This window comes from Idiotropiscis lumnitzeri, chromosome 6 (genome assembly GCF_059441095.1).
Source record: "Idiotropiscis lumnitzeri isolate Australia: NSW breed Sydney's pygmy pipehorse chromosome 6, RoL_Ilum_1.0, whole genome shotgun sequence".
NCBI classification, from domain to species: Eukaryota; Metazoa; Chordata; class Actinopteri; order Syngnathiformes; family Syngnathidae; genus Idiotropiscis; species Idiotropiscis lumnitzeri.
In genome coordinates, this window is record NC_142396.1 from 4,602,361 (window position 1) to 4,615,997 (window position 13,637).

Genomic DNA, 13,637 nt, shown 5'->3' on the forward strand with positions numbered 1-13,637 from the left:
TACCTCAGTCGGTAGAGCATGAGACTCTTAATCTCAGGGTAGTGGGTTCGACCCCCACGTTGGGCGCAGTTTGATCTCTTGAGGGATTATCGCAGGGTCTGTTTTTCCCCCCCCGTTCTTTCTGTTACACAGTCCATTAAACATCTCCATCAGATTCAGTTTCCGAGCCCGGCTAGCTCAGTCGGTAGAGCATGAGACTCTTAATCTCAGGGTCGTGGGTTCGAGCCCCACGTTGGGCGCAGTTCGATCTCTTGAGGGATTATCAAAGGGTCTGTTTTTCCCCCCCTTCTTTCTGTTACACAGTCCATTAAACATCTACATCAGGTACCGTTTCGGAGCCCGGCTAGCTCAGTCGGTAGAGCATGAGACTCTTAATCTCAGGTTCGTTGGTTCATGCCCCACGTTGGGCGCAGTTCGATCTCTTGAGGGATTATCAAAGGGTCTGTTTTCCCCCCCCTTCTTTCTGTTACACAGTCCATTAAACATCTCCATCAGGTTCAGCATCATAGCCCGGCTAGCTCAGTCGGTAGAGCATGAGACTCTTAATCTCAGGGTCGTGGGTTCGAGCCCCACGTTGGGCGCGGTTCGATCTCTTAAGGGATTATCAAAGGGTCTGTTTTTCCCCCTTCTTTCTGTTACACAGTCCATTGAAAATCTCCATCAGGACCGCTTTCGGAGCCCGGCTAGCTCAGTCGGTAGAGCATGAGACTCTTAATCTCAGGGTAGTGGGTTCGACCCCCACGTTGGGCGCAGTTTGATCTCTTGAGGGATTATCGCAGGGTCTGTTTCCCCCCCCCCCGTTCTTTCTGTTACACAGTCCATTAAACATCTCCATCAGGACCGCTTTCGGAGCCCGGCTAGCTCAGTCGGTAGAGCGTGAGACTCTTAATCTCAGGGTAGTGGGTTCGACCCCCACGTTGGGCGCAATTTGATCTCTTGAGGGATTATCGCAGGGTCTGTTTTTCCCCCCCCCTTCTTTCTGTTACACAGTCCATTAAACATCTCGATCAGGTTCAGTTTCATAGCCCGGCTAGCTCAGTCGGTAGAGCATGAGACTCTTAATCTCAGGGTCGTGGGTTCGAGCCCCACGTTGGGCGCAGTTCGATCTCTTGAGGGATTATCAAAGGGTCTGTTTTCCCCCCCCGTTCTTTCTGTTACACAGTCCATTGAAAATCTCCATCAGGAACGGTTTCCGCGCCCGGCTAGCTCAGTCGGTAGAGCATGAGACTCTTAATCTCAGGGTCGTGGGTTCGAGCCCCACGTTGGGCGCAGTTTGATCTCTTGAGGGATTATCAGAGTGTCATTCCCCCCCCCCCCTTCTTTCTGTTACACAGTCCATTAAACATCTACATCAGGTTCCGTTTCGGAGCCCGGCTAGCTCAGTCGGTAGACCATGAGACTCTTAATCTCAGGGTCGTGGGTTCGAGCCCCACGTTGGGCGCAGTTCGATCTCTTGAGGGATTATCAAAGGGTCTGTTTTTCCCCCCTTTCTTTCTGTTACACAGTCCATTAAACATCTCCATCAGGATCAGTTTCATAGCCCGGCTAGCTCAGTCGGTAGAGCATGAGACTCTTAATCTCAGGGTCGTGGGTTCGAGCCCCACGTTGGGCGCAGTTAGATCTCTTGAGGGATTATCGCAGGTTCTGTTTTTCCCCCTTCTTTCTGTTACACAGTCCATTGAAAATCTCCATCAGGACCGCTTTCGGAGCCCGGCTAGCTCAGTCGGTAGAGCATGAGACTCTTAATCTCAGGGTAGTGGGTTCGACCCCCACGTTGGGCGCAGTTTGATCTCTTGAGGGATTATCGCAGGGTCTGTTTTTCCCCCCCGTTCTTTCTGTTACACAGTCCATTAAACATCTCCATCAGATTCAGTTTCCGAGCCCGGCTAGCTCAGTCGGTAGAGCATGAGACTCTTAATCTCAGGGTCGTGGGTTCGAGCCCCACGTTGGGCGCAGTTCGATCTCTTGAGGGATTATCAAAGGGTCTGTTTTTCCCCCCCTTCTTTCTGTTACACAGTCCATTGAAAATCACCATCAGGAACAGTTTCCGAGCCCGGCTAGCTCAGTCGGTAGAGCATGTGACTCTTAATCTCAGGGTCGTGGGTTCGAGCCCCACGTTGGGCGCAGTTCGATCTCTTGAGGGATTATCAAAGGGTCTGTTTCCCCCCCCCCCTTCTTTCTGTTACACAGTCCATTAAACATCTACATCAGGTACCGTTTCGGAGCCCGGCTAGCTCAGTCGGTAGAGCATGAGACTCTTAATCTCACGTTCGTTGGTTCATGCCCCACGTTGGGCGCAGTTCGATCTCTTGAGGGATTATCAAAGGGTCTGTTTCCCCCCCCCTTCTTTCTGTTACACAGTCCATTAAACATCTCCATCAGGTTCAGTCTCATAGCCCGACTAGCTCAGTCGGTAGAGCATGAGACTCTTAATCTCAGGGTCGTGGGTTCGAGCCCTACGTTGGGCAAGGTTCGATCTCTTAAGGGATTATCAAAGGGTCTGTTTTTCCCCCCCTTCTTTCTGTTACACAGTCCATTAAACATCTCCATCAGGTTCAGTTTCATAGCCCGGCTAGCTCAGTCGGTAGAGCATGAGACTCTTAATCTCAGGGTCGTGGGTTCGAGCCCCACGTTGGGCGCAGTTCGATCCCTTTAGTTGTTATAAAAGGGTCTGTTTTTCCCCGTTCTTTCTGTTACACAGTCCATTGAAAATCTCCATCAGGAACAGTTTCCGCGCCCGGCTAGCTCAGTCGGTAGAGCATGAGACTCTTAATCTCAGGGTCGTGGGTTCGAGCCCCACGTTGGGCGCAGTTAGATCTCTTGAGGGATTATCGCAGGTTCTGTTTTTCCCCCTTCTTTCTGTTACACAGTCCATTGAAAATCTCCATCAGGAACGCTTTCGGAGCCCGGCTAGCTCAGTCGGTAGAGCATGAGACTCTTAATCTCAGGGTCGTGGGTTCGACCCCCACGTTGGGCGCAGTTCGATCTCTTGAGGGATTATCAAAGGGTCTGTTTTTCCCCCCCTTCTTTCTGTTACACAGTCCATTAAACATCTCCATCAGGATCAGTTTCATAGCCCGGCTAGCTCAGTCGGTAGAGCATGAGACTCTTAATCTCAGGGTCGTGGGTTCGAGCCCCACGTTGGGCGCAGTTAGATCTCTTGAGGGATTATCGCAGGTTCTGTTTTTCCCCCTTCTTTCTGTTACACAGTCCATTGAAAATCTCCATCAGGACCGCTTTCGGAGCCCGGCTAGCTCAGTCGGTAGAGCGTGAGACTCTTAATCTCAGGGTAGTGGGTTCGACCCCCACGTTGGGCGCAGTTTGATCTCTTGAGGGATTATCGCAGGGTCTGTTTTTCCCCCCCCGTTCTTTCTGTTACACAGTCCATTAAACATCTCCATCAGATTCAGTTTCCGAGCCCGCCTAGCTCAGTTGGTAGAGCATGAGACTCTTAATCTCAGGGTCGTGGGTTCGAGCCCCACGTTGGGCGCAGTTAGATCTCTTGAGGGATTATCAAAGGGTCTGTTTTTCCCCCCTTCTTTCTGTTACACAGTCCATTGAAAATCACCATCAGGATCAGTTTCCGAGCCCGGCTAGCTCAGTCGGTAGAGCATGTGACTCTTAATCTCAGGGTCGTGGGTTCGAGCCCCACGTTGGGCGCAGTTCGATCTCTTGAGGGATTATCAAAGGGTCTGTTCCCCCCCCCCCCTTCTTTCTGTTACACAGTCCATTAAACATCTACATCAGGTACCGTTTCGGAGCCCGGCTAGCTCAGTCGGTAGAGCATGAGACTCTTAATCTCAGGTTCGTTGGTTCATGCCCCACGTTGGGCGCAGTTCGATCACTTGAGGGATTATCAAAGGGTCTGTTTTCCCCCCCCTTCTTTCTGTTACACAGTCCATTAAACATCTCCATCAGGTTCAGTTTCATAGCCCGACTAGCTCAGTCGGTAGACCATGAGACTCTTAATCTCAGGGTCGTGGGTTCGAGCCCCTCGTTGGGCGCGGTTCGATCTCTTAAGGGATTATCAAAGGGTCTGTTTTTCCCCCCCTTCTTTCTGTTACACAGTCCATTAAACATCTCCATCAGTTTCAGTTTCATAGCCCGGCTAGCTCAGTCGGTAGAGCATGAGACTCTTAATCTCAGGGTCGTGGGTTCGACCCCCACGTTGGGCGCAGTTCGATCTCTTGAGGGATTATCAAAGGGTCTGTTTTCCCCCCCCTTCTTTCTGTTACACAGTCCATTAAACATCTCCATCAGGATCAGTTTCATAGCCCGGCTAGCTCAGTCGGTAGAGCATGAGACTCTTAATCTCAGGGTCGTGGGTTCGAGCCCCACGTTGGGCGCAGTTAGATCTCTTGAGGGATTATCGCAGGTTCTGTTTTTCCCCCTTCTTTCTGTTACACAGTCCATTGAAAATCTCCATCAGGACCGCTTTCGGAGCCCGGCTAGCTCAGTCGGTAGAGCGTGAGACTCTTAATCTCAGGGTAGTGGGTTCGACCCCCACGTTGGGCGCAATTTGATCTCTTGAGGGATTATCGCAGGGTCTGTTTTTCCCCCCCCGTTCTTTCTGTTACACAGTCCATTAAACATCTCCATCAGATTCAGTTTCCGAGCCCGGCTAGCTCAGTTGGTAGAGCATGAGACTCTTAATCTCAGGGTCGTGGGTTCGAGCCCCACGTTGGGCGCAGTTCGATCTCTTGAGGGATTATCAAAGGGTCTGTTTTTCCCCCCTTCTTTCTGTTACACAGTCCATTGAAAATCACCATCAGGATCAGTTTCCGAGCCCGGCTAGCTCAGTCGGTAGAGCATGTGACTCTTAATCTCAGGGTCGTGGGTTCGAGCCCCACGTTGGGCGCAGTTCGATCTCTTGAGGGATTATCAAAGGGTCTGTTTCCCCCCCCCCCTTCTTTCTGTTACACAGTCCATTAAACATCTACATCAGGTACCGTTTCGGAGCCCGGCTAGCTCAGTCGGTAGAGCATGAGACTCTTAATCTCAGGTTCGTTGGTTCATGCCCCACGTTGGGCGCAGTTCGATCACTTGAGGGATTATCAAAGGGTCTGTTTCCCCCCCCCTTCTTTCTGTTACACAGTCCATTAAACATCTCCATCAGGTTCAGTTTCATAGCCCGACTAGCTCAGTCGGTAGAGCATGAGACTCTTAATCTCAGGGTCGTGGGTTCGAGCCCCTCGTTGGGCGCGGTTCGATCTCTTAAGGGATTATCAAAGGGTCTGTTTTTCCCCCCCTTCTTTCTGTTACACAGTCCATTAAACATCTCCATCAGTTTCAGTTTCATAGCCGGCTAGCTCAGTCGGTAGAGCATGAGACTCTTAATCTCAGGGTCGTGGGTTCGACCCCCACGTTGGGCGCAGTTTGATCTCTTGAGGGATTATCGCAGGGTCTGTTTCCCCCCACCCCCCGTTCTTTCTGTTACACAGTCCATTAAACATCTCCATCAGATTCAGTTTCCGAGCCCGGCTAGCTCAGTCGGTAGAGCATGAGACTCTTAATCTCAGGGTCGTGGGTTCGAGCCCCACGTTGGGCGCAGTTCGATCTCTTGAGGGATTATCAAAGGGTCTGTTTTTCCCCCCTTCTTTCTGTTACACAGTCCATTGAAAATCACCATCAGGAACAGTTTCCGAGCCCGGCTAGCTCAGTCGGTAGAGCATGTGACTCTTAATCTCAGGGTCGTGGGTTCGAGCCCCACGTTGGGCGCAGTTCGATCTCTTGAGTCATTGTCAATGGCTCTGTTTACCCCCCTTCTTTCTGTTACACAGTCCATTAAACATCTCCATAAAACTCAGTTTCCGAGCCCGGCTAGCTCAGTCGGTAGAGCATCAGACTCTTAATCTCAGAGTCGTGGGTTCGAGCCCCACGTTGGGCGCAGTTTGATCTCTTGAGGGATTATCGCAGGGTCTGTTTCCCCCCCCCCCCGTTCTTTCTGTTACACAGTCCATTAAACATCTCCATCAGATTCAGTTTCCGAGCCCGGCTAGCTCAGTCGGTAGAGCATGAGACTCTTAATCTCAGGGTCGTGGGTTCGAGCCCCACGTTGGGCGCAGTTCGATCTCTTGAGGGATTATCAAAGTGTCTGTTTCCCACCCCCTTCTTTCTGTTACACAGTCCATTAAACATCTCGATCAGGTTCCGTTTCATAGCCCGGCTAGCTCAGTCGGTAGAGCATGAGACTCTTAATCTCAGGCTCGTGGGTTCGAGCCCCACGTTGGGCGCGGTTCGATCTCTTAAGGGATTATCAAAGGGTCTGTTTTTCCCCCTTCTTTCTGTTACACAGTCCATTGAAAATCTCCATCAGGACCACTTTCCGAGCCCGGCTAGCTCAGTCGGTAGAGCATGAGACTCTTAATCTCAGGGTCGTGGGTTCGAGCCCCACGTTGGGCGCAGTTCGATCTCTTGAGGGATTATCAAAGGGTCTGTTTTTCCCCCCCTTCTTTCTGTTACACAGTCCATTGAAAATCACCATCAGGAACAGTTTCCGAGCCCGGCTAGCTCAGTCGGTAGAGCATGTGACTCTTAATCTCAGGGTCATGGGTTCGAGCCCCACGTTGGGCGCAGTTCGATCTCTTGAGGGATTATCAAAGGGTCTGTTTCCCCCCCCTTCTTTCTGTTACACAGTCCATTAAACATCTACATCAGGTACCGTTTCGGAGCCCGGCTAGCTCAGTCGGTAGAGCATGAGACTCTTAATCTCAGGTTCGTTGGTTCATGCCCCACGTTGGGCGCAGTTCGATCTCTTGAGGGATTATCAAAGGGTCTGTTTTCCCCCCCTTCTTTCTGTTACACAGTCCATTAAACATCTCCATCAGGTACAGTTTCATAGCCCGACTAGCTCAGTCGGTAGAGCATGAGACTCTTAATCTCAGGGTCGTGGGTTCGAGCCCCACGTTGGGCGCGGTTCGATCTCTTAAGGGATTATCAAAGGGTCTGTTTTTCCCCCCCCCTTTTTTCTGTTACACAGTCCATTAAACATCTCCATCAGGTTCAGTTTCATAGCCCGGCTAGCTCAGTCGGTAGAGCATGAGACTCTTAATCTCAGGGTCGTGGGTTCGAGCCCCACGTTGGGCGCAGGTCGATCCCTTTAGTTGTTATAAAATGGTCTGTTTTTCCCCGTTCTTTCTGTTACACAGTCCATTGAAAATCTCCATCAGGAACAGTTTCCGCGCCCGGCTAGCTCAGTCGGTAGAGCATGAGACTCTTAATCTCAGGGTCGTGGGTTCGAGCCCCATGTTGGGCGCAGTTAGATCTCTTGAGGGATTATCGCAGGTTCTGTTTTTCCCCCTTCTTTCTGTTACACAGTCCATTGAAAATCTCCATCAGGACCGCTTTCGGAGCCCGGCTACCTCAGTCGGTAGAGCATGAGACTCTTAATCTCAGGGTAGTGGGTTCGACCCCCACGTTGGGCGCAGTTTGATCTCTTGAGGGATTATCGCAGGGTCTGTTTTTCCCCCCCCGTTCTTTCTGTTACACAGTCCATTAAACATCTCCATCAGATTCAGTTTCCGAGCCCGGCTAGCTCAGTCGGTAGAGCATGAGACTCTTAATCTCAGGGTCGTGGGTTCGAGCCCCACGTTGGGCGCAGTTCGATCTCTTGAGGGATTATCAAAGGGTCTGTTTTTCCCCCCCTTCTTTCTGTTACACAGTCCATTAAACATCTACATCAGGTACCGTTTCGGAGCCCGGCTAGCTCAGTCGGTAGAGCATGAGACTCTTAATCTCAGGTTCGTTGGTTCATGCCCCACGTTGGGCGCAGTTCGATCTCTTGAGGGATTATCAAAGGGTCTGTTTCCCCCCCCCTTCTTTCTGTTACACAGTCCATTAAACATCTCCATCAGGTTCAGCTTCATAGCCCGGCTAGCTCAGTCGGTAGAGCATGAGACTCTTAATCTCAGGGTCGTGGGTTCGAGCCCCACGTTGGGCGCGGTTCGATCTCTTAAGGGATTATCAAAGGGTCTGTTTTTCCCCCTTCTTTCTGTTACACAGTCCATTGAAAATCTCCATCAGGACCGCTTTCGGAGCCCGGCTAGCTCAGTCGGTAGAGCATGAGACTCTTAATCTCAGGGTCGTGGGTTCGACCCCCACGTTGGGCGCAGTTTGATCTCTTGAGGGATTATCGCAGGGTCTGTTTTTCCCCCCCGTTCTTTCTGTTACACAGTCCATTAAACATCTCCATCAGATTCAGTTTCCGAGCCCGGCTAGCTCAGTCGGTAGAGCATGAGACTCTTAATCTCAGGGTCGTGGGTTCGAGCCCCACGTTGGGCGCAGTTCGATCTCTTGAGGGATTATCAAAGGGTCTGTTTTCCCCCCCCGTTCTTTCTGTTACACAGTCCATTGAAAATCTCCATCAGGAACGGTTTCCGCGCCCGGCTAGCTCAGTCGGTAGAGCATGAGACTCTTAATCTCAGGGTCGTGGGTTCGAGCCCCACGTTGGGCGCAGTTTGATCTCTTGAGGGATTATCAGAGTGTCATTCCCCCCCCCCTTCTTTCTGTTACACAGTCCATTAAACATCTACATCAGGTTCCGTTTCGGAGCCCGGCTAGCTCAGTCGGTAGACCATGAGACTCTTAATCTCAGGGTCGTGGGTTCGAGCCCCACGTTGGGCGCAGTTCGATCTCTTGAGGGATTATCAAAGGGTCTGTTTTTCCCCCCCTTCTTTCTGTTACACAGTCCATTAAACATCTCCATCAGTTTCAATCTCATAGCCCGGCTAGCTCAGTCGGTAGAGCATGAGACTCTTAATCTCAGGGTCGTGGGTTCGAGCCCTACGTTGGGCGAGGTTCGATCTCTTAAGGGATTATCAAAGGGTCTGTTTTTCCCCCCCTTCTTTCTGTTACACAGTCCATTAAACATCTCCATCAGGTTCAGTTTCATAGCCCGGCTAGCTCAGTCGGTAGAGCATGAGACTCTTAATCTCAGGGTCGTGGGTTCGAGCCCCACGTTGGGCGCAGTTCGATCCCTTTAGTTGTTATAAAAGGGTCTGTTTTTCCCCGTTCTTTCTGTTACACAGTCCATTGAAAATCTCCATCAGGAACAGTTTCCGCGCCCGGCTAGCTCAGTCGGTAGAGCATGAGACTCTTAATCTCAGGGTCGTGGGTTCGAGCCCCACGTTGGGCGCAGTTAGATCTCTTGAGGGATTATCGCAGGTTCTGTTTTTCCCCCTTCTTTCTGTTACACAGTCCATTGAAAATCTCCATCAGGAACGCTTTCGGAGCCCGGCTAGCTCAGTCGGTAGAGCATGAGACTCTTAATCTCAGGGTCGTGGGTTCGACCCCCACGTTGGGCGCAGTTCGATCTCTTGAGGGATTATCAAAGGGTCTGTTTTTCCCCCCCTTCTTTCTGTTACACAGTCCATTAAACATCTCCATCAGGATCAGTTTCATAGCCCGGCTAGCTCAGTCGGTAGAGCATGAGACTCTTAATCTCAGGGTCGTGGGTTCGAGCCCCACGTTGGGCGCAGTTAGATCTCTTGAGGGATTATCGCAGGTTCTGTTTTTCCCCCTTCTTTCTGTTACACAGTCCATTGAAAATCTCCATCAGGACCGCTTTCGGAGCCCGGCTAGCTCAGTCGGTAGAGCGTGAGACTCTTAATCTCAGGGTAGTGGGTTCGACCCCCACGTTGGGCGCAGTTTGATCTCTTGAGGGATTATCGCAGGGTCTGTTTTTCCCCCCCCGTTCTTTCTGTTACACAGTCCATTAAACATCTCCATCAGATTCAGTTTCCGAGCCCGCCTAGCTCAGTTGGTAGAGCATGAGACTCTTAATCTCAGGGTCGTGGGTTCGAGCCCCACGTTGGGCGCAGTTCGATCTCTTGAGGGATTATCAAAGGGTCTGTTTTTCCCCCCTTCTTTCTGTTACACAGTCCATTGAAAATCACCATCAGGATCAGTTTCCGAGCCCGGCTAGCTCAGTCGGTAGAGCATGTGACTCTTAATCTCAGGGTCGTGGGTTCGAGCCCCACGTTGGGCGCAGTTCGATCTCTTGAGGGATTATCAAAGGGTCTGTTCCCCCCCCCCCCTTCTTTCTGTTACACAGTCCATTAAACATCTACATCAGGTACCGTTTCGGAGCCCGGCTAGCTCAGTCGGTAGAGCATGAGACTCTTAATCTCAGGTTCGTTGGTTCATGCCCCACGTTGGGCGCAGTTCGATCACTTGAGGGATTATCAAAGGGTCTGTTTTCCCCCCCCTTCTTTCTGTTACACAGTCCATTAAACATCTCCATCAGGTTCAGTTTCATAGCCCGACTAGCTCAGTCGGTAGAGCATGAGACTCTTAATCTCAGGGTCGTGGGTTCGAGCCCCTCGTTGGGCGCGGTTCGATCTCTTAAGGGATTATCAAAGGGTCTGTTTTTCCCCCCCTTCTTTCTGTTACACAGTCCATTAAACATCTCCATCAGTTTCAGTTTCATAGCCCGGCTAGCTCAGTCGGTAGAGCATGAGACTCTTAATCTCAGGGTCGTGGGTTCGACCCCCACGTTGGGCGCAGTTCGATCTCTTGAGGGATTATCAAAGGGTCTGTTTTCCCCCCCCTTCTTTCTGTTACACAGTCCATTAAACATCTCCATCAGGATCAGTTTCATAGCCCGGCTAGCTCAGTCGGTAGAGCATGAGACTCTTAATCTCAGGGTCGTGGGTTCGAGCCCCACGTTGGGCGCAGTTAGATCTCTTGAGGGATTATCGCAGGTTCTGTTTTTCCCCCTTCTTTCTGTTACACAGTCCATTGAAAATCTCCATCAGGACCGCTTTCGGAGCCCGGCTAGCTCAGTCGGTAGAGCGTGAGACTCTTAATCTCAGGGTAGTGGGTTCGACCCCCACGTTGGGCGCAATTTGATCTCTTGAGGGATTATCGCAGGGTCTGTTTTCCCCCCCCCGTTCTTTCTGTTACACAGTCCATTAAACATCTCCATCAGATTCAGTTTCCGAGCCCGGCTAGCTCAGTTGGTAGAGCATGAGACTCTTAATCTCAGGGTCGTGGGTTCGAGCCCCACGTTGGGCGCAGTTCGATCTCTTGAGGGATTATCAAAGGGTCTGTTTTTCCCCCCTTCTTTCTGTTACACAGTCCATTGAAAATCACCATCAGGATCAGTTTCCGAGCCCGGCTAGCTCAGTCGGTAGAGCATGTGACTCTTAATCTCAGGGTCGTGGGTTCGAGCCCCACGTTGGGCGCAGTTCGATCTCTTGAGGGATTATCAAAGGGTCTGTTTCCCCCCCCCCTTCTTTCTGTTACACAGTCCATTAAACATCTACATCAGGTACCGTTTCGGAGCCCGGCTAGCTCAGTCGGTAGAGCATGAGACTCTTAATCTCAGGTTCGTTGGTTCATGCCCCACGTTGGGCGCAGTTCGATCACTTGAGGGATTATCAAAGGGTCTGTTTCCCCCCCCCTTCTTTCTGTTACACAGTCCATTAAACATCTCCATCAGGTTCAGTTTCATAGCCCGACTAGCTCAGTCGGTACAGCATGAGACTCTTAATCTCAGGGTCGTGGGTTCGAGCCCCTCGTTGGGCGCGGTTCGATCTCTTAAGGGATTATCAAAGGGTCTGTTTTTCCCCCCCTTCTTTCTGTTACACAGTCCATTAAACATCTCCATCAGTTTCAGTTTCATAGCCCGGCTAGCTCAGTCGGTAGAGCATGAGACTCTTAATCTCAGGGTCGTGGGTTCGAGCCCCACGTTGGGCGCAGTTCGATCCCTTTAGTTGTTATAAAAGGGTCTGTTTTTCCCCGTTCATTCTGTTACACAGTCCATTGAAAATCTCCATCAGGAACAGTTTCCGAGCCCGGCTAGCTCAGTCGGTAGAGCATGAGACTCTTAATCTCAGGGTCGTGGGTTCGAGCCCCACGTTGGGCTCTGTTAGATCTCTTGAGGGATTATCAAAGGGTCTGTTTCCCCCCCCCCCTTCTTTCTGTTACACAGTCCATTGAAAATCTCCATCAGGTCCACTTTCGGAGCCCGGCTAGCTCAGTCGGTAGAGCATGAGACTCTTAATCTCAGGGTCGTGGGTTCGAGCCCCACGTTGGGCGCAGTTCGATCCCTTTAGTTGTTATAAAAGGGTCTGTTTTTCCCCCCTTCTTTCTGTTACACAGTCCATTGAAAATCTCCATCAGGAACAGTTTCCGAGCCCGGCTAGCTCAGTCGGTAGAGCATGAGACTCTTAATCTCAGGGTCGTGGGTTCGAGCCCCACGTTGGGCGCAGTTCGATCTCTTGAGGGATTATCGCAGGTTCTGTTTTTCCCCCTTCTTTCTGTTACACAGTCCATTGAAAATCTCCATCAGGACCGCTTTCGGAGCCCGGCTAGCTCAGTCGGTAGAGCATGAGACTCTTAATATCAGGGTAGTGGGTTCGACCCCCACGTTGGGCGCAGTTTGATCTCTTGAGGGATTATCGCAGGGTCTGTTTCCCCCCACCCCCCGTTCTTTCTGTTACACAGTCCATTAAACATCTCCATCAGATTCAGTTTCCGAGCCCGGCTAGCTCAGTCGGTAGAGCATGAGACTCTTAATCTCAGGGTCGTGGGTTCGAGCCCCACGTTGGGCGCAGTTCGATCTCTTGAGGGATTATCAAAGGGTCTGTTTTTCCCCCCTTCTTTCTGTTACACAGTCCATTGAAAATCACCATCAGGAACAGTTTCCGAGCCCGGCTAGCTCAGTCGGTAGAGCATGTGACTCTTAATCTCAGGGTCGTGGGTTCGAGCCCCACGTTGGGCGCAGTTCGATCTCTTGAGTCATTGTCAATGGCTCTGTTTACCCCCCTTCTTTCTGTTACACAGTCCATTAAACATCTCCATAAAACTCAGTTTCCGAGCCCGGCTAGCTCAGTCGGTAGAGCATCAGACTCTTAATCTCAGAGTCGTGGGTTCGAGCCCCACGTTGGGCGCAGTTTGATCTCTTGAGGGATTATCGCAGGGTCTGTTTCCCCCCCCCCCCCGTTCTTTCTGTTACACAGTCCATTAAACATCTCCATCAGATTCAGTTTCCGAGCCCGGCTAGCTCAGTCGGTAGAGCATGAGACTCTTAATCTCAGGGTCGTGGGTTCGAGCCCCACGTTGGGCGCAGTTCGATCTCTTGAGGGATTATCAAAGTGTCTGTTTCCCACCCCCTTCTTTCTGTTACACAGTCCATTAAACATCTCGATCAGGTTCCGTTTCATAGCCCGGCTAGCTCAGTCGGTAGAGCATGAGACTCTTAATCTCAGGCTCGTGGGTTCGAGCCCCACGTTGGGCGCGGTTCGATCTCTTAAGGGATTATCAAAGGGTCTGTTTTTCCCCCTTCTTTCTGTTACACAGTCCATTGAAAATCTCCATCAGGACCGCTTTCCGAGCCCGGCTAGCTCAGTCGGTAGAGCATGAGACTCTTAATCTCAGGGTCGTGGGTTCGAGCCCCACGTTGGGCGCAGTTCGATCTCTTGAGGGATTATCAAAGGGTCTGTTTTTCCCCCCTTCTTTCTGTTACACAGTCCATTGAAAATCACCATCAGGAACAGTTTCCGAGCCCGGCTAGCTCAGTCGGTAGAGCATGTGACTCTTAATCTCAGGGTCATGGGTTCGAGCCCCACGTTGGGCGCAGTTCGATCTCTTGAGGGATTATCAAAGGGTCTGTTTCCCCCCCCTTCTTTCTGTTA

General features: G+C 51.2%; 54 non-coding genes across 54 annotated transcripts; all 54 read left to right on the forward strand.

The window, feature by feature from the left end:
- The first annotated feature begins 166 nt into the window (after positions 1-166).
- On the forward strand, positions 167-239 carry trnak-cuu (transfer RNA lysine (anticodon CUU)). Its single transcript has one exon. It is a non-coding gene; the product is annotated as a tRNA-Lys (tRNA).
- A 269-nt stretch (positions 240-508) lies between these two features.
- trnak-cuu (transfer RNA lysine (anticodon CUU)) lies at positions 509-581 on the forward strand. Its single transcript has one exon. It is a non-coding gene; the product is annotated as a tRNA-Lys (tRNA).
- A 270-nt stretch (positions 582-851) lies between these two features.
- trnak-cuu (transfer RNA lysine (anticodon CUU)) lies at positions 852-924 on the forward strand. Its single transcript has one exon. It is a non-coding gene; the product is annotated as a tRNA-Lys (tRNA).
- Positions 925-1,024: 100 nt separating this feature from the next.
- trnak-cuu (transfer RNA lysine (anticodon CUU)) lies at positions 1,025-1,097 on the forward strand. Its single transcript has one exon. It is a non-coding gene; the product is annotated as a tRNA-Lys (tRNA).
- Positions 1,098-1,196: 99 nt separating this feature from the next.
- trnak-cuu (transfer RNA lysine (anticodon CUU)) lies at positions 1,197-1,269 on the forward strand. The gene has a single exon. It is a non-coding gene; the product is annotated as a tRNA-Lys (tRNA).
- A 270-nt stretch (positions 1,270-1,539) lies between these two features.
- On the forward strand, positions 1,540-1,612 carry trnak-cuu (transfer RNA lysine (anticodon CUU)). Its single transcript has one exon. It is a non-coding gene; the product is annotated as a tRNA-Lys (tRNA).
- A 268-nt stretch (positions 1,613-1,880) lies between these two features.
- On the forward strand, positions 1,881-1,953 carry trnak-cuu (transfer RNA lysine (anticodon CUU)). Its single transcript has one exon. It is a non-coding gene; the product is annotated as a tRNA-Lys (tRNA).
- Positions 1,954-2,051: 98 nt separating this feature from the next.
- On the forward strand, positions 2,052-2,124 carry trnak-cuu (transfer RNA lysine (anticodon CUU)). The gene has a single exon. It is a non-coding gene; the product is annotated as a tRNA-Lys (tRNA).
- A 271-nt stretch (positions 2,125-2,395) lies between these two features.
- On the forward strand, positions 2,396-2,468 carry trnak-cuu (transfer RNA lysine (anticodon CUU)). Its single transcript has one exon. It is a non-coding gene; the product is annotated as a tRNA-Lys (tRNA).
- A 98-nt stretch (positions 2,469-2,566) lies between these two features.
- On the forward strand, positions 2,567-2,639 carry trnak-cuu (transfer RNA lysine (anticodon CUU)). The gene has a single exon. It is a non-coding gene; the product is annotated as a tRNA-Lys (tRNA).
- A 96-nt stretch (positions 2,640-2,735) lies between these two features.
- On the forward strand, positions 2,736-2,808 carry trnak-cuu (transfer RNA lysine (anticodon CUU)). Its single transcript has one exon. It is a non-coding gene; the product is annotated as a tRNA-Lys (tRNA).
- A 96-nt stretch (positions 2,809-2,904) lies between these two features.
- Positions 2,905-2,977, forward strand: trnak-cuu (transfer RNA lysine (anticodon CUU)). Its single transcript has one exon. It is a non-coding gene; the product is annotated as a tRNA-Lys (tRNA).
- Positions 2,978-3,075: 98 nt separating this feature from the next.
- On the forward strand, positions 3,076-3,148 carry trnak-cuu (transfer RNA lysine (anticodon CUU)). The gene has a single exon. It is a non-coding gene; the product is annotated as a tRNA-Lys (tRNA).
- Positions 3,149-3,244: 96 nt separating this feature from the next.
- trnak-cuu (transfer RNA lysine (anticodon CUU)) lies at positions 3,245-3,317 on the forward strand. Its single transcript has one exon. It is a non-coding gene; the product is annotated as a tRNA-Lys (tRNA).
- A 100-nt stretch (positions 3,318-3,417) lies between these two features.
- trnak-cuu (transfer RNA lysine (anticodon CUU)) lies at positions 3,418-3,490 on the forward strand. The gene has a single exon. It is a non-coding gene; the product is annotated as a tRNA-Lys (tRNA).
- Positions 3,491-3,587: 97 nt separating this feature from the next.
- Positions 3,588-3,660, forward strand: trnak-cuu (transfer RNA lysine (anticodon CUU)). The gene has a single exon. It is a non-coding gene; the product is annotated as a tRNA-Lys (tRNA).
- Positions 3,661-4,102: 442 nt separating this feature from the next.
- On the forward strand, positions 4,103-4,175 carry trnak-cuu (transfer RNA lysine (anticodon CUU)). Its single transcript has one exon. It is a non-coding gene; the product is annotated as a tRNA-Lys (tRNA).
- Positions 4,176-4,273: 98 nt separating this feature from the next.
- On the forward strand, positions 4,274-4,346 carry trnak-cuu (transfer RNA lysine (anticodon CUU)). The gene has a single exon. It is a non-coding gene; the product is annotated as a tRNA-Lys (tRNA).
- Positions 4,347-4,442: 96 nt separating this feature from the next.
- trnak-cuu (transfer RNA lysine (anticodon CUU)) lies at positions 4,443-4,515 on the forward strand. Its single transcript has one exon. It is a non-coding gene; the product is annotated as a tRNA-Lys (tRNA).
- A 100-nt stretch (positions 4,516-4,615) lies between these two features.
- On the forward strand, positions 4,616-4,688 carry trnak-cuu (transfer RNA lysine (anticodon CUU)). The gene has a single exon. It is a non-coding gene; the product is annotated as a tRNA-Lys (tRNA).
- A 97-nt stretch (positions 4,689-4,785) lies between these two features.
- Positions 4,786-4,858, forward strand: trnak-cuu (transfer RNA lysine (anticodon CUU)). The gene has a single exon. It is a non-coding gene; the product is annotated as a tRNA-Lys (tRNA).
- A 617-nt stretch (positions 4,859-5,475) lies between these two features.
- Positions 5,476-5,548, forward strand: trnak-cuu (transfer RNA lysine (anticodon CUU)). Its single transcript has one exon. It is a non-coding gene; the product is annotated as a tRNA-Lys (tRNA).
- Positions 5,549-5,645: 97 nt separating this feature from the next.
- trnak-cuu (transfer RNA lysine (anticodon CUU)) lies at positions 5,646-5,718 on the forward strand. The gene has a single exon. It is a non-coding gene; the product is annotated as a tRNA-Lys (tRNA).
- Positions 5,719-5,989: 271 nt separating this feature from the next.
- trnak-cuu (transfer RNA lysine (anticodon CUU)) lies at positions 5,990-6,062 on the forward strand. The gene has a single exon. It is a non-coding gene; the product is annotated as a tRNA-Lys (tRNA).
- A 267-nt stretch (positions 6,063-6,329) lies between these two features.
- Positions 6,330-6,402, forward strand: trnak-cuu (transfer RNA lysine (anticodon CUU)). Its single transcript has one exon. It is a non-coding gene; the product is annotated as a tRNA-Lys (tRNA).
- Positions 6,403-6,840: 438 nt separating this feature from the next.
- Positions 6,841-6,913, forward strand: trnak-cuu (transfer RNA lysine (anticodon CUU)). Its single transcript has one exon. It is a non-coding gene; the product is annotated as a tRNA-Lys (tRNA).
- Positions 6,914-7,013: 100 nt separating this feature from the next.
- trnak-cuu (transfer RNA lysine (anticodon CUU)) lies at positions 7,014-7,086 on the forward strand. Its single transcript has one exon. It is a non-coding gene; the product is annotated as a tRNA-Lys (tRNA).
- A 96-nt stretch (positions 7,087-7,182) lies between these two features.
- On the forward strand, positions 7,183-7,255 carry trnak-cuu (transfer RNA lysine (anticodon CUU)). The gene has a single exon. It is a non-coding gene; the product is annotated as a tRNA-Lys (tRNA).
- A 269-nt stretch (positions 7,256-7,524) lies between these two features.
- On the forward strand, positions 7,525-7,597 carry trnak-cuu (transfer RNA lysine (anticodon CUU)). The gene has a single exon. It is a non-coding gene; the product is annotated as a tRNA-Lys (tRNA).
- A 269-nt stretch (positions 7,598-7,866) lies between these two features.
- On the forward strand, positions 7,867-7,939 carry trnak-cuu (transfer RNA lysine (anticodon CUU)). Its single transcript has one exon. It is a non-coding gene; the product is annotated as a tRNA-Lys (tRNA).
- A 96-nt stretch (positions 7,940-8,035) lies between these two features.
- Positions 8,036-8,108, forward strand: trnak-cuu (transfer RNA lysine (anticodon CUU)). Its single transcript has one exon. It is a non-coding gene; the product is annotated as a tRNA-Lys (tRNA).
- Positions 8,109-8,207: 99 nt separating this feature from the next.
- Positions 8,208-8,280, forward strand: trnak-cuu (transfer RNA lysine (anticodon CUU)). Its single transcript has one exon. It is a non-coding gene; the product is annotated as a tRNA-Lys (tRNA).
- Positions 8,281-8,379: 99 nt separating this feature from the next.
- On the forward strand, positions 8,380-8,452 carry trnak-cuu (transfer RNA lysine (anticodon CUU)). Its single transcript has one exon. It is a non-coding gene; the product is annotated as a tRNA-Lys (tRNA).
- Positions 8,453-8,720: 268 nt separating this feature from the next.
- Positions 8,721-8,793, forward strand: trnak-cuu (transfer RNA lysine (anticodon CUU)). Its single transcript has one exon. It is a non-coding gene; the product is annotated as a tRNA-Lys (tRNA).
- A 98-nt stretch (positions 8,794-8,891) lies between these two features.
- trnak-cuu (transfer RNA lysine (anticodon CUU)) lies at positions 8,892-8,964 on the forward strand. Its single transcript has one exon. It is a non-coding gene; the product is annotated as a tRNA-Lys (tRNA).
- Positions 8,965-9,060: 96 nt separating this feature from the next.
- trnak-cuu (transfer RNA lysine (anticodon CUU)) lies at positions 9,061-9,133 on the forward strand. Its single transcript has one exon. It is a non-coding gene; the product is annotated as a tRNA-Lys (tRNA).
- A 96-nt stretch (positions 9,134-9,229) lies between these two features.
- Positions 9,230-9,302, forward strand: trnak-cuu (transfer RNA lysine (anticodon CUU)). Its single transcript has one exon. It is a non-coding gene; the product is annotated as a tRNA-Lys (tRNA).
- A 98-nt stretch (positions 9,303-9,400) lies between these two features.
- Positions 9,401-9,473, forward strand: trnak-cuu (transfer RNA lysine (anticodon CUU)). The gene has a single exon. It is a non-coding gene; the product is annotated as a tRNA-Lys (tRNA).
- Positions 9,474-9,569: 96 nt separating this feature from the next.
- trnak-cuu (transfer RNA lysine (anticodon CUU)) lies at positions 9,570-9,642 on the forward strand. Its single transcript has one exon. It is a non-coding gene; the product is annotated as a tRNA-Lys (tRNA).
- Positions 9,643-9,742: 100 nt separating this feature from the next.
- Positions 9,743-9,815, forward strand: trnak-cuu (transfer RNA lysine (anticodon CUU)). Its single transcript has one exon. It is a non-coding gene; the product is annotated as a tRNA-Lys (tRNA).
- Positions 9,816-9,912: 97 nt separating this feature from the next.
- On the forward strand, positions 9,913-9,985 carry trnak-cuu (transfer RNA lysine (anticodon CUU)). The gene has a single exon. It is a non-coding gene; the product is annotated as a tRNA-Lys (tRNA).
- Positions 9,986-10,427: 442 nt separating this feature from the next.
- Positions 10,428-10,500, forward strand: trnak-cuu (transfer RNA lysine (anticodon CUU)). The gene has a single exon. It is a non-coding gene; the product is annotated as a tRNA-Lys (tRNA).
- Positions 10,501-10,598: 98 nt separating this feature from the next.
- On the forward strand, positions 10,599-10,671 carry trnak-cuu (transfer RNA lysine (anticodon CUU)). Its single transcript has one exon. It is a non-coding gene; the product is annotated as a tRNA-Lys (tRNA).
- A 96-nt stretch (positions 10,672-10,767) lies between these two features.
- On the forward strand, positions 10,768-10,840 carry trnak-cuu (transfer RNA lysine (anticodon CUU)). The gene has a single exon. It is a non-coding gene; the product is annotated as a tRNA-Lys (tRNA).
- Positions 10,841-10,940: 100 nt separating this feature from the next.
- Positions 10,941-11,013, forward strand: trnak-cuu (transfer RNA lysine (anticodon CUU)). Its single transcript has one exon. It is a non-coding gene; the product is annotated as a tRNA-Lys (tRNA).
- Positions 11,014-11,110: 97 nt separating this feature from the next.
- On the forward strand, positions 11,111-11,183 carry trnak-cuu (transfer RNA lysine (anticodon CUU)). Its single transcript has one exon. It is a non-coding gene; the product is annotated as a tRNA-Lys (tRNA).
- Positions 11,184-11,624: 441 nt separating this feature from the next.
- Positions 11,625-11,697, forward strand: trnak-cuu (transfer RNA lysine (anticodon CUU)). Its single transcript has one exon. It is a non-coding gene; the product is annotated as a tRNA-Lys (tRNA).
- A 96-nt stretch (positions 11,698-11,793) lies between these two features.
- Positions 11,794-11,866, forward strand: trnak-cuu (transfer RNA lysine (anticodon CUU)). Its single transcript has one exon. It is a non-coding gene; the product is annotated as a tRNA-Lys (tRNA).
- A 100-nt stretch (positions 11,867-11,966) lies between these two features.
- On the forward strand, positions 11,967-12,039 carry trnak-cuu (transfer RNA lysine (anticodon CUU)). Its single transcript has one exon. It is a non-coding gene; the product is annotated as a tRNA-Lys (tRNA).
- A 97-nt stretch (positions 12,040-12,136) lies between these two features.
- Positions 12,137-12,209, forward strand: trnak-cuu (transfer RNA lysine (anticodon CUU)). The gene has a single exon. It is a non-coding gene; the product is annotated as a tRNA-Lys (tRNA).
- Positions 12,210-12,481: 272 nt separating this feature from the next.
- On the forward strand, positions 12,482-12,554 carry trnak-cuu (transfer RNA lysine (anticodon CUU)). Its single transcript has one exon. It is a non-coding gene; the product is annotated as a tRNA-Lys (tRNA).
- A 97-nt stretch (positions 12,555-12,651) lies between these two features.
- On the forward strand, positions 12,652-12,724 carry trnak-cuu (transfer RNA lysine (anticodon CUU)). The gene has a single exon. It is a non-coding gene; the product is annotated as a tRNA-Lys (tRNA).
- A 272-nt stretch (positions 12,725-12,996) lies between these two features.
- Positions 12,997-13,069, forward strand: trnak-cuu (transfer RNA lysine (anticodon CUU)). The gene has a single exon. It is a non-coding gene; the product is annotated as a tRNA-Lys (tRNA).
- A 267-nt stretch (positions 13,070-13,336) lies between these two features.
- On the forward strand, positions 13,337-13,409 carry trnak-cuu (transfer RNA lysine (anticodon CUU)). The gene has a single exon. It is a non-coding gene; the product is annotated as a tRNA-Lys (tRNA).
- The last annotated feature ends 228 nt before the right edge of the window (positions 13,410-13,637 follow it).